Raw genomic sequence first — 13,588 nt, 5'->3', positions numbered from 1 at the left:
ATTTTTATTAAGCTTAATGAAAAAACAAGGCTTGTTGATAATTTATAAAATATAAATCACACGAATCTTTTGAGATCTTGTCATGGAAACCCTTACTCGTACCTGTCGCATCTCAAATGTTGTGTTTTTATCATATTATTGTTGCATATTAAAAAAAAAATTATTTATTTGTAACATTTGAAATTCTTTAAAAAATTATGTCTTATTGGATTTTTTTGAGTCGATTGTCAAATTTTTTCAATTAAGTATACAAATTTACAGACAATTTAAATCTTTTATTAATATTTTTATAATTCCGGTAAAAATGCATATGTTTTATTAGATATTTTGAAAAATTCAATAAAAATGCATCCATTTCTCCAGGTTATTTTGAAAAATCAAATAAAATTGCACATACTGAATTAAAAGAAAACTGTTAGAAGAAAATTTTGAGATGGTTAATCTGATATTTCAAAAAATTCGAGAAAACCATGTTGATTTTTGGATTAAAAAGAATATGATAGTTCGTATTTCATCATTTTTTGTAAGGAGGACATGAGGATCAGACGGGACGATTGCTTTAGACAACATGACAGAGTTATAGCGAGGGCTCGTACGGAGGTAGATGACGTCGAGGATTTTTATTTGTTTCCCATATATGCAATCAAGTTTCATGATTTTTATTTATTTCCCAGTATGCGATATATCCCTGTGGGAGAGAGTAGCCCCGATCAGTTCTCATAGGAGACAGATGTCTGAGCAGGCTCGTGCACCGCGCAATATCTGATGTAGAGGAGATAAAGCTGATGGATGAGGCCGATGTTACGGTTTTGACGATGTCCAGGCAACAGTTGCAGATGTGGAGGGTCAGGATGACAGACAGATGTGGTCGAGACAAAGGTGACCCATCATCCTGAGATAGAGGCCTTGGTTGATATTGAGGTAACTCCTCAGGGTGATACAGAGGTGATTCCTCTAGCAGATACAAAGGCTACTACTATGGCAGGTACATAGGCGCTTGATACGAGTGATATGGAGGTTACTCCTCCGGCAGATACGAAGGCGATTGCTCTGGCTTTGACAAAGTCATTTGTGGAGGGTTTCTTAGAGGACCCAATGACCATTCTGTGCTCACTGAATTTGTCGATCATGTGGCAATGAAGTTATGGAAGGGATAAAATCTTAATTAATATATATCCAAGACGTGTACGTGTATGATGAACTAAATCCTCATTCAATTTTATCTTTCCATTCGAGGGGGTTCGCACATATTTTGAATATTTTAGAAAGTCCTTTTCTTTATGTTTATTCATGTAGAAAATGGAAAAGATGCTAGTTGATCTGAATTTACATCAGTATCATAAATCATAAGCGTAGATACCAACACTAACCATCTATATGATTAGATCCCGTATGAATAGGCTCGAGAAAAACCTTATATAACTTCTTCGATTTCTCGATAAAAAGAAATATGACCAATAGTGGTTCGAATGTATATACAATGAATTTCTTTTTTTATACTTATTATTACTAAATAATCCCCATAAATCTCATAATAGGTACCAAAGGATTCACAGTGAACTTCGATAAAAAGAAATATGACCAATAGTGGTTCGAATGTATATACAACGAATTTCTTTTTTTATACTTATTATTACTAAATAATCCCCATAAATCTCATAATAGGTACCAAAAGATTCATAGTGAACTTCGATAGGAACTTCTCTTAAAGACATAATGCATTGATCTATTCGCCACTGGAGTCAAAAAAGACTATCAAAATTGATTCTTTTCTGTCTATAAGCTCCAATTGCATTATAGGAATTGCAAAAAAAAATATTTTTTTTTCCATATACTTAAGTTCTTAAAGTTCTTATTGCTCATTTTTTCATTTTGAAAATTTCTGCAATTAAACGAATTATACCTATTTGCACAAATACCTCAACGATTTTGGATATACTCATAAATGTATGTGTTCAAGTAATTTATGGGTTGATTCGATTTGGATTAACAAATTCTTTCTATTTTAAATTTAAATAATTTTAATATTTTCCTCGCTTTTCTACAATATAAATCAAAAAGACATTAAACTTAGCAAATATAATTTAAAAACATATATTTTATCGTAGTGTAAAAAAATAATAAGAGTTGTAAGATTAAAATTATTTAAACTTAATATAAAAAAGATTAAAATAAAGAGACTAATGCAAGTACAACATTTAATTTAGCCTATAACTTAGCCTATAAACTTAATATAAAAAAGATTAAAATAATAAGTGGCTAAACCTATAATTTATTTTGATAAGTGTTTATTTAAAAATTTATGTAACTTTATGTTAAAATATTTTCTAATTATATATTTATGATTTATATTAACCTTTATAAAATTTTATTACGAAACAAATTAATATGCCAACAAGTTTAAAAGGCTTATTATAATTATTATTGTTATGTTATATAAGACTTTTTATTACAAGTTATACTAAAATAACAGCTTTTCAAAAAATTATGAAATATTCATGATTATCGCAGTTCAAATGGTTTGGATACTGATACAGTATAAAAACTAATAGAAAGTTTGAAAAACTGGAACAATTCAGTTTAGAAGAACAGTTTGAATAACTGGATTTAAGAACCGAACCAGTTAGAAGATAGTTTATAATTGGATTTAAAAACCGAACAGTGATGACGAATTGAAGTTCAGATAAGTAGTTTAAAAATAGAACTTGTGAACAGTTTGGATAACTAGTTGCAAGAACTGGCAAAATAGAACTGGTTAATGCAGTTCAGATAACTGGATTTCAAAAGCCGAACTGGTTTGAGAAATGTGGTTCAGATAACTGGATTATAAAAACCGGACTGTTTTTTGGAACCAAACTGGTTTGAGAAATGTGGTTCAGATAACTGGATTTCAAAAACCGGACTGTTTTTTGGAACCAAACTGGTTTGAGAAATGTGGTTCAGATAACTGGATTTCAAAAACCGAACTGGTTCACGAAATGTGGTTCAGAACTGGATTTCAAGAACCGAACTAGTTGGCAAAATGTTGTTCAGATAACTGGATTCCAAGAACCGAACTGGTTCGCAAAATGTAGTTCAGGTAACTGGATTTCAGGAACCATGGTTTAAAAGTATGGTTCAGATAACTGGATTTCAGAAACCAAACTGGTTCTCGAAATGTGGTTCAGATAACTGGATTTCAGAAACCAAACTGGTTCTCGAAATGTGGTTCAGATAACTGGTTTTCAGAAACCAAACTGGTTCTCGAAATGTGGTTCAGATAACTGGTTTTCAGGAACCGAACTGCTTTGAGAAATGTGGTTCAGATAACTGGTTTTCAGGAACCGAACTGCTTTGAGGAATGCAGTTTAGGTAACTGGATTTCAGGAACTGAACTGGTTTGAGGAATGCAGTTTAGGTAACTGGATTTCAAGAACTGAACTGGTTTAGGATACAGTTCAGATAACTGGATTTTATAAACCAAACTATTTTGAGAAATGAGGTTCAGATAACTGGATTTCAATAACCAAACTGGTTGGAGAAATGCAGTTCAGATAACTGGATTAAATAACTGAACTGGTTTGAGGAATGCAGTTCAGATAACTGGAAAGTAACTGAACTGGTTTGAGGAATGCAGTTCAGATAACTGGATTTCTTACCTGGATAAGCTTGGACAAATTGGTTTTTCTGAACCGAACCGAGTTTTGAGACAATTCAGGCAACTAGATTTAGGAAACAAAGTGGTTTTAAAAATCTAAACACGGATAACTAGTTTTAAGATCTGGAACAGACTAGCTTGTTACCAACCTTTAATGCAAGAAGTATCCACTAAATAAATAAATCAAATTTTAGTCAGGCATGCAGAAATTGCCACTTTGCATTGAAACCCTAAAATCGTTATCAAATGAATTAAAAAGAAATTGAAACCCTAAAACAGAAATCAATTAAAATGAAATAACAAAGCTTTACATGAGTTTGATGGTATATCATCAAAGAAAATATACAAGAAGAAAATGAAGAAGAAAGGGTTGGAGAGATGAAGATCTGAGAAATGAAGCAAAAACGGCGACCCAAAACATTTTCTGATTCACATATATATAACGGTATTATCCATTCTTTTTGGGCCTTTTAGCCCATATTACTTCCTCAAATACTCTTTTGCCTTTTCCAATCCCAACAATTCAAAATTACCTTCGGATTCTAAAACATGGTTCTTTGAAAAAAAAACATTCAATTAAAAATTTGGGTTTAATATGTTTCTTAATTATATTAAAACTATAAACTCTTTAATATATGGATCAAACTTACGTTTTCTTTTAAAAAAAAATCCTTAATAACATTATTGTAATTACTCCTTTAATTATAACAAGTAATTTTAAAATAATTTTAATTCTCAAAAAAATTGTATTTAGAAATTTAAAATTAAAATTATTGTTTCAAAATTTATAATAAATTGACTTTGTACTATAATTATTGAAATATCTTTATTATATCATTTATGATTTATATTAAAAGGTCTTTATGAAATTTTATTACTTCAAAATTTTTTTTTTAAGACAATCATATTCGTATTCGTATTCATATTTATATTAGGGTAATGCTAACTTGTGCCCCAAGGACACAAGTTAAAAGATGAATATAGAAATAAATTCTTGAAAAATGTGTATTAAATTTATTAGAAACTTATCATTAATAATTTTATTTATTTTTCCAAAATAAATTTTTTATTTGTGGGTTTCTTAACATGTGCCCTTGGGGCACAAGTTAGCATTACCCTTTATATTATTATAAGGATAATGTCAACTTTTACCCTTATAACACAAATTAAAAAATTTATTTATAGAAAATTTATATTATAAATAATAATTAAAAAATTAATTTTATACTTTTACTATAATAAATGTCCAATTTTTAAGATAATACTTTGTTTAATTCTTAACTTGTGTCTTTACGACACAATTTAGCATTACTTTTAAAATTATTAAAAGAAAAGAGGATATTTTATGTTAGAGTATAAAAAAAAAACTCTTTAATAGCATTATTGGAATTCTTCACTATCAAATATGATGAGATTTTTAAACTATTGGTAAGGTTGTAATTCTGTCTCCATTCAATAGGATACATATATGAATGGTATTATGTATTTAGGTTGTGTGATGGAGGAATGATTTTTTTTTTGTTATTTACAATGTAAATAGGAAATTTAATCTTGTAATTACATGTATATTTATTTAATCTTTGTTAATACAAAACATTTATAATTGTTTGAGTTACATGCATGTTTGTTATACATGATCACGCATGCATATATTTTGAAGGTAGGTAAGACTTTTGTCCAGTGATGTCAGGTTCAAAAAGGAACCATGAGGGTCTTATGTCCAAAGAGGAACACTTTTCAGAGAGGAACCAAAGGCAGGGGCAATCAGTAACATATCTTCGATCTCAAAAATTCGATACCACATGTATATTGAAGGAGTAGTTGGTGCATTAACATTTGCATTATAAATTGGAATGTGATTGTGTTTTGTGAGAAGAATATATTGTTGTTTCGTTTACCATCATGCTGTGTTAATTTTCACCATTAACATTTGTAAGGTGTATTCTCACCCCTTTCTTGTTTGTTTTGTGTGACTTTTGAAATGTTGTACAAATACTCAGCCGGAGTAATTGCTTATGAGTTGGAAGATGGTCTTGTAGCTTTCTTTCTTATTTATTTATTTACGTTATTAGATGGACATTACACTGATTCTATAACATTGGGGAATGTGATGAATTTGTTTTGAGTTAATGTTGGATTTTATTTTCCTTGAGTATTTCCTTTAAATAAAATTTTGAAGTTATGATATAATTTGAGTTCCGCTGCGAGTTTGTTAACTTTGGTAAGTATGTATGCTTTGTTTGAGTAACATCCTAAAGTGTGAATTTCTCTTTTATATTAAGAGTCGGGGTTTAGGTTTTTACATAGTGGTAACATAGCAAGTCAGTCTGTCCGACCAATTTTCATGATTTTTATTTGTTTCCCAGTATGCGACAAGTGTGTGAACGTTGTCGATGCAATGTTTCTTCTAATGGTTATTCGTTGATATACAGAGAAATGGTTGGAAGAAATGATCATGCAATCGTTGATGTTTTGGAAGTTATGGATCATGTGATGGAAGGGAGAGGTATATATATGTTATGTTGAACGTGTTTTTATTTATTATTGATATGTTGAAAATAACTTATGCCTTTTAATTTGTTTGTTACAAGACTAACAATTTTTGAAGGTGTCCCCGCCCACGAGGCGAAGCTGAAGAAGTTCTTAGATGCCTCGATGTTACTGGAGGTCAGGGAGATTGTCGATGATTGTGGTCTCCTTTCATTGGGGGACTATTCGTTGACCATACTCGACGCAGCAGAAGAAATTACCATTTGTGAAACACGGGTTACTCCTACCATTGTTGGCTCCACAATGGCCAAGAGATGTAAATCCATGCATGCACACCCCATGTCTTATGGAGTATAAGAAGAAGGTCGATGTTCTGAACTTAGATGATGTCATATGGACACCATACGCATATCATAGAGTGCGTCAGGAGTTTGATGACACTTCCCTTTTCTGGTTATACACGATGGGAGACCTTAGTGGCTAGACACTTATCTAAGAGGTGTATGCCCCAGTTTGGCTATATGTCCAGGACATCCCACGAATAGTCCCTATTGTGCCAATTGAGGGTATTGACAAATGTGTTATGGGTAAAATTGTCAGTTATGCTTGTGCCATTACAAATCAGGCAGTGGAGGTTTAGTTCCATGCGCAGAATGTGGATGGTTACTTAGAGTGGTACCTTATTGTACCACACCCTAACATCATCTCACTAGTTAAGCATACAAATCATGTTAGACCTTTCGATGTTATGGCCTTCTGGTGACATGCCATCACCTCCATCTGGTGTCGCTGACCAAAAACATCTACAGATGATAACAGTCATTATGGATAACCTCATGTGTTTGGTAAACCTAGACAATAAGGTTTATACTTTGACATCGCAAACAATACACATAACTAGTGGGAGACATGTGTAGATATTATTATTATTTTTATTATTACTCGTACATTTACACCATGCAATTTATTAGATAACACTTTATCACTTTCATTATTGCAGAGTTAAAATAACTTAACACTTACCAATTAACATAACTTAACACAAACAATTACATAACTTGACAAAACAATAATAAAGAACAAAACATGGACATCACTCTATGATTCTGAATGTTTCAACATCTTGATTATATCATCGATAAATCTAGCAATTGTCGCATTAAACTCGACTGGTCCATTTTTTGGCTTACGATGATATGTCTTAGAAAATTGTTTCTAATTAAATGGATCAAGGTCTGAATCGTGAATGAATCAATTTCCTTATAGTATTTCAACCACTCTCAAACTGCCTTAGAGTCAAAGCGGGGGGATACTCAGGATAATTCAACGTATGTCGAGTTTGCATGAGACCGATGAAAGCTTGAAGTTATGGAAGATGAAATTCGAAATCTGTAGTAAAGAGGATGTACTCTTGTTATGTGTTTTTCATGAATTATGAATTATGAATTTATAGGCCAAGTTGTGGTGTTTCACAGGGTTGTGACCCTTGATGAAACACACCCTTTCAGCAACGGTTTTTAACTAAGTGTTGCAATTTTTTTGTCTACTACAACACTTTAAAGCATTGCCTATTTTGATTGCTTACTGCAACACATTTTCCTATTTCTGAATTGGGTTAAATATACGAAACCCCATATAATATAAGCGATATTTGGTTTATACCCCTATAAAAGAATTTTTTTTATTCCCCCTTGTAATGTGAAGATTCCATGTCTATGGCCCCTGGGTGCACTATTTGCTGATGTGACTTGTATATGTGTCATTTAATTTACTTTTGGATTATTTTTTTAAAATCCACTTCAGCAAATAGTAAAAAATAATTTAAAAATTTTCACTTGGCATTTTATTTTATTTTAATTACGAGGGGGTAAACTCAGCACCTAAGTTTATTAAGTGAGATTCTTAACCACCGGACTAATGTTCCTTTTGTTTATAATATTTACATGTTAAATATATAATACATAATAGCTTATTTTTTTGACATTTTTCTTTACTTTCCATTCTCTCAAAATTCTACCTGCCTCTACCAAAACACAACAAAAGAACATTAGTATCAATTAACTCAAATGTAAATGGTGTAACTGAAATCTAGTTTCCTATAAGAAAAGATAATTAATAGAATAAATCAAAATATTATCGGTACATAAAATGATAAAAATGTATATTTTGATAGAAGGAAACCAAAAATAATGCAAAAGAAAATTTTCAGTTTAGCATCTAAAGACAGATTTAACGAAACATATATATTATACATAACAGAAAAGTGCTGGAGAAACACTTTTATCTTTCAATATATGAGAATAGCCTATGTAATAATTTTCAGTTTGGCAAGGTCGTTAGAAAGTTGCTCGCTAATAAATGATTCCACAAAAATCAATTTAATTAATTCAGTTAACTATCATCAAGTACACCTCATAACTATCAAATTGCAATTACTTAAATTCATAAAGTTGAACAATAAAAAAGTAGAAATTAAATTAAATAAGTAACAAATAGCCGGCAACTAGAAGAATTGAATGTAAAAATAATACGAACTTCAGGTCATCAACTATACATTTGAAAAAGAAAACACACGATGCAAACTGCACATAAGTAAAAGTGAATAATAACAACAAGCAAGCAATTATATATCTCAATTCATCCCCCATTCTAAGTGCTAACCGCCAATGTAGGAGGGGAATCACATTCTAACATTTAATAAGATAATATCTACTAAGTTATTACCCTCGTATTTGTTCAAAGAATAATATAGGCACAATATATATGCACATTCTCTGTATAGGCACAACAAAACTCAAATTCTATATATAGAAGATAGTATCATAACTCATAAGAACATAAACACAACGTATTATATAAGCTATTATGTATTATATATTTAAGAGAATGGAAAGTAAAAATAAATGTCAAAAAATAAGTTATTAAGTATTATATATTCAACATATAAATATTATAAATAAAATGAACATTAGTCTAGTGGTTAAGAATCTCAATAAATGACAAGACCTATTCTAGAAAAGAAAACAAAAAATGTTAATACAATTAAGTATCTTTCGATTTGAACTTAACCTTAGTAATGATAACACAAAGTCAAATCAGAACTTTAGAGCTTTGAACTTGTTATCTCTTGTGATTATATTGGTGTTACCTTAAACACACTCTTTAACGGTTCTTCGCCTGCATCTTTGGCCTGACACTATTTATGGTCGTGTGCTTTTCCCGTTTCATGAATCTATTGTGAGAGAAATTTCAATTCTCACATTGAGACGACACTATCTTGAAATTCACATAGGTGAAGTGAAGTTCCTATTGTATCTACTTTTCTTGAGATACATATTATCGAAATTGAACTTCATTAAGAGTTTAAAAACTCAACCCTCATTATGCAATAGTCAACAATATCACATAATGTTTCACAAATATCCAAATCAATGACTTATTGTTACCCATTAAATCTTGAGGTTAATGTTCTATAATTTTAGATTGGGTTTCCGTCATTGTTGGAACTCTTACTAAAGGAGTTTCAATATCATACCTCTCGAGGTAGTCTTTACTAAATCTTTGGCTAATGGTTTAGTAAATGGATAAGCTACATGATAACTTGAACGTATATATGTGAGTGAAATGTATTAACACTTTAAACGCATTTTCTATAACCAACAAAACTTCCATCAGAAGGTCCCCCAACCTTTCAACTTCTCGACCAACGGAAGAAAGATCCACAAACTCTGATTGCATGGTTGAGAGAGTGATACATGTTTGTTTCTTGCTCTTCTAAGAAATAACACCCCCAACTAGTATAAATATTTATCCAGTTGTAGATTTATAATCTTCGACACTAGATATCCAACTTTTATCGGTATATCCTTCTAATATGGAAGGAAAAGTACCATAATGGAGGCCAAAGTTGTTTTTTTTTCAAAATATAACCGAAATTCTTTGTGATGGCCTTCCAATACTCATCATTTGGATCGTTAGAAAATATACTCATTTTACTTACTGCAAATACTATGGCAGGTCTGGTACATTGCATTAAATACATAAGACAATCAATTGCACTTACATATTCCAATTGAGGCACAACTTTTCCAATATTCTTTTAAAGTTTGAAACTAGGATAAAATGGAGTACTCGCTTGCTTGAAATGTAAGTGTTTGAAATTATCAAGTATTTTCTCAACATATTGTGTTTGAATAAGTTCATAACCCCTACTATTTCGCTTTACTTTGATCCCTAAAATAATGTCCACTAGTCAAAGATCTTTTATCTTGAATGTGGAAGTTTGTAACCTCTTTTTTTCTAAAATTTTATTCATCTCGTTGCTAATTATCAAGGTGTAATCAACATAGACACAAAGGAATATCAATATTCTCACACAACTTTGTCTACAAACACTTGTCACGAGGATTAGGAATAAATCCATTTGAAATGAGTATGAATTTAAAACTTAATCATGAAGAATTGAAATATTTACACACATTATGACATATGAAAAGTTGTCTTTTAACACTAGTATTAAGATACCATCTTATGGTAGTCGATTATCATTTTTTTCAGAACTAAATCTTTTTGCAACTTTTATACTTGGTATTCAAATACCACATATAGATAGTCGAATACCTCATTTCTTTCAGCCCTTAAAATGTATTTTAAAGGCAAGGCTTCATGTAAGATTATGCATAATGATTCAAGAAGGTTTTAGATGGAGTGAGAGATGAAATTCTGAGCAATTTAAAGTGGTACAATATGAATTGCAATGAACACCTTAGTTATGTTCAATTTTCTTAAATCTTCACTTGAATTTCTATGTTCAACCTTCTTGATCAACTTCATATTGATGTTCATGACACTTTTTATCCTTTTCTTCTTTAATAACTTTTTGTCTTCTTCAAAACATAACTAGATATAAGATGTATTCTTCACAATCTCCCCATTTTGATGATGACAAACTCTTTGAATTTGTGTTTTTGATAATGATTGAAAAGTATCCCCCTAAGTTGTCTGTCTCCCCCTAAATTGGTGAATCTTACAATGATAGAGTTAAACATTTTATGTCACTATTCTGGTGCTTATTTTAATCCATACAAGGATTTGACAAGCTTCCATGTGTTTCGTTCATTACTAGGAAGCACATAACCTTCTAGTTTCTACTTGTAAATTACCTCATCGAGATCTCCATTTAGGAATGTCATTTTGCCATCCATTTGATGAAGTATAAGGTGATGCAAAGAAACCAATGCAAACAATACTCTAATTATCGTCATCCTTGATACTGGTGCCTATGTGTCAAAATAATTAACACCTTATTTTTGTCTAAGACCCTAGGATACTAATCTAGCCTTATAGGTGATTAGTGTGCCAAAACTACGATATTTCCTTCTAAACACCCATTTTCATCCAATGGGATCCTTTAGGTAGATCGACAAGTTCTCAACTGTGATTTGACATTATTGAATTTATTTCGTCTTTGATAACATCATTCCAAAAGGAGGAGTCCCTTGGAGTTACTGTTTTTTTTATAATTCTTAGGATAATCTTTCACTTGAAGAATAGTAGAAAACTTAAAAACAAAATTATCATTATTTCCTTCTACCGGATTAAAACAAAGTCGAGAATCGATTTTGTTCGGTCTTAGATTCTAAGCCTTCCCGGCTCTCTTGCTTATCCTAAGTTCGGGTTTGTGTTTCAAAAATCCATGAAGAACTTTTGGGTTGTGTTTCAGTAGTGTGTGGAGAATCTTTCTCATGAGGTTCTGTTGGACTTGAGACTTCACACACAAGAGGGGGTGAATTGTGTGGTTTGGAAAAACGTGGATTTGAACAATTTTGTGAAATAAAATCAGAGTTAAAATTTTTTTTGAGAACTTTGCAGCGGAAAGTAAAATGCAGAAAATAAATGGCAGAGATAAAAATGAGTAAAGGGAAGAAGAAGAACACCAAAAATTATACAAGTTCAATCAAAAGAAACATAGTCATATCCCCAGGAATTGATCTTGAGAGTTTTCATTAAATATTGAGAGCTTTTCATAGGAAAGACTCACGAACCCCCTTATATAAGGAATGATTGTTGATCTTCAACCAAGAAATACAACATGATAGATATGTGTGTTTGCATATTTTTTTCAGAGTAAGCTTGAGATTGAAGTGGCCAATATTTCTTCCCAAATGGTGGATTGAAAATGTTAGTCTTCTCTCTACAAACACGAACCTTGGAGAGGTTAATCTTCAAGTTCCAAAAAATTTGAGCTCAATACCTTAGTTTTACACAAGATAACAAAAAACTTGATTTTAACACCATACTGATCTCCAATATGTGAAGCTTTTAATATCGGGTTGAGCTTAAACCTATCTTGGTTTTAACATCGGGCTGACCAAGAACCTAGAAGATTTTATCACTGGCTGATCTCCAACCTAAACTAGGACTGAATCACATAATCCCAAACAAAAATAATTTTACGGGTTTAGCTTTTAACCTAAACAAATCCCTAATTGGGCAGTATTCAACCAAGGTATATACAAAAGATTCCTTTGCTGAATTTTACAATTGTACCCTTTCTAGAATTACAAAAATAATCTCACTCAAAAAATGACTTTTCTCACAAAAGCACTTAGGCTAAAAACATAGTAAAAGAAAGTTAAAGAAATGTTTAGAGAGAGAAAGAGTGAGTGATGAAAGTGTCAAAACACGATTTTGGATGGTTTGAATGGAGAAATGAAACTTTTATTTAAAGGCCCGAGGTTGGATCAAAAAAGGAATTTCAATAAAAGCATTTTGTAATAATCTAATCAATGATCACCTATTCCTAATCGATTAGAAGATAGAAATAATCGTTTGTAAGTTCTCAAAAATTAAGTTTAAGATATCTAGTTGTTCCACAAAATCGAGGCGCCTTCAAGACAACTTGGGCCTTAAGTTTTCACATTTCTAATCGATTGGACAAATATTCTAATTGATTATAAAAGTTAAAACTTCACCTATAGCTATTTTGACTAATCCCAATTCATTTGTCATAACTTCCAGATGTTTTTCAAAATATCTTTTTTTGGTAAAACATTTTTTTAAAATAGATTGTGTGTGTGCGTGTGCGCGCGCTTTAGCCATATGCTTTTACGATAAAGTCATTTTGCCTTACAATCGTTCACCCATTATTAAATTTAGATATCACCATATTACTTCTAGACTTTGTCGGATATTACTCTTTATGTTAACACATGCCTGAGTGGCTTGAGATGAGGCTTTAGTTGCATTCTTTATTTTTCATAATTGAATAGTCAAGTTTATGAAACCCTAAAGATATGTTTGCATCTCTATCTGTTTAATCGTTCATGCTTGAATTATCATTACTTGTCATTATAAATAATTGATATCCTTGTTAAAAGCATATCATCTGTAAAACAAGGCTCCACAAGTTCTTAATTTGTTGGAATCTCAAATTCCTTATACTTTATGATGAGGTTCTCA

Source organism: Lathyrus oleraceus, chromosome 1 (genome assembly GCF_024323335.1).
Source record: "Lathyrus oleraceus cultivar Zhongwan6 chromosome 1, CAAS_Psat_ZW6_1.0, whole genome shotgun sequence".
Taxonomy (NCBI): Eukaryota; Viridiplantae; Streptophyta; class Magnoliopsida; order Fabales; family Fabaceae; genus Lathyrus; species Lathyrus oleraceus.
The sequence above is the reverse complement of the archived record's forward strand: the minus strand, read 5'-3'. Positions refer to the sequence as shown.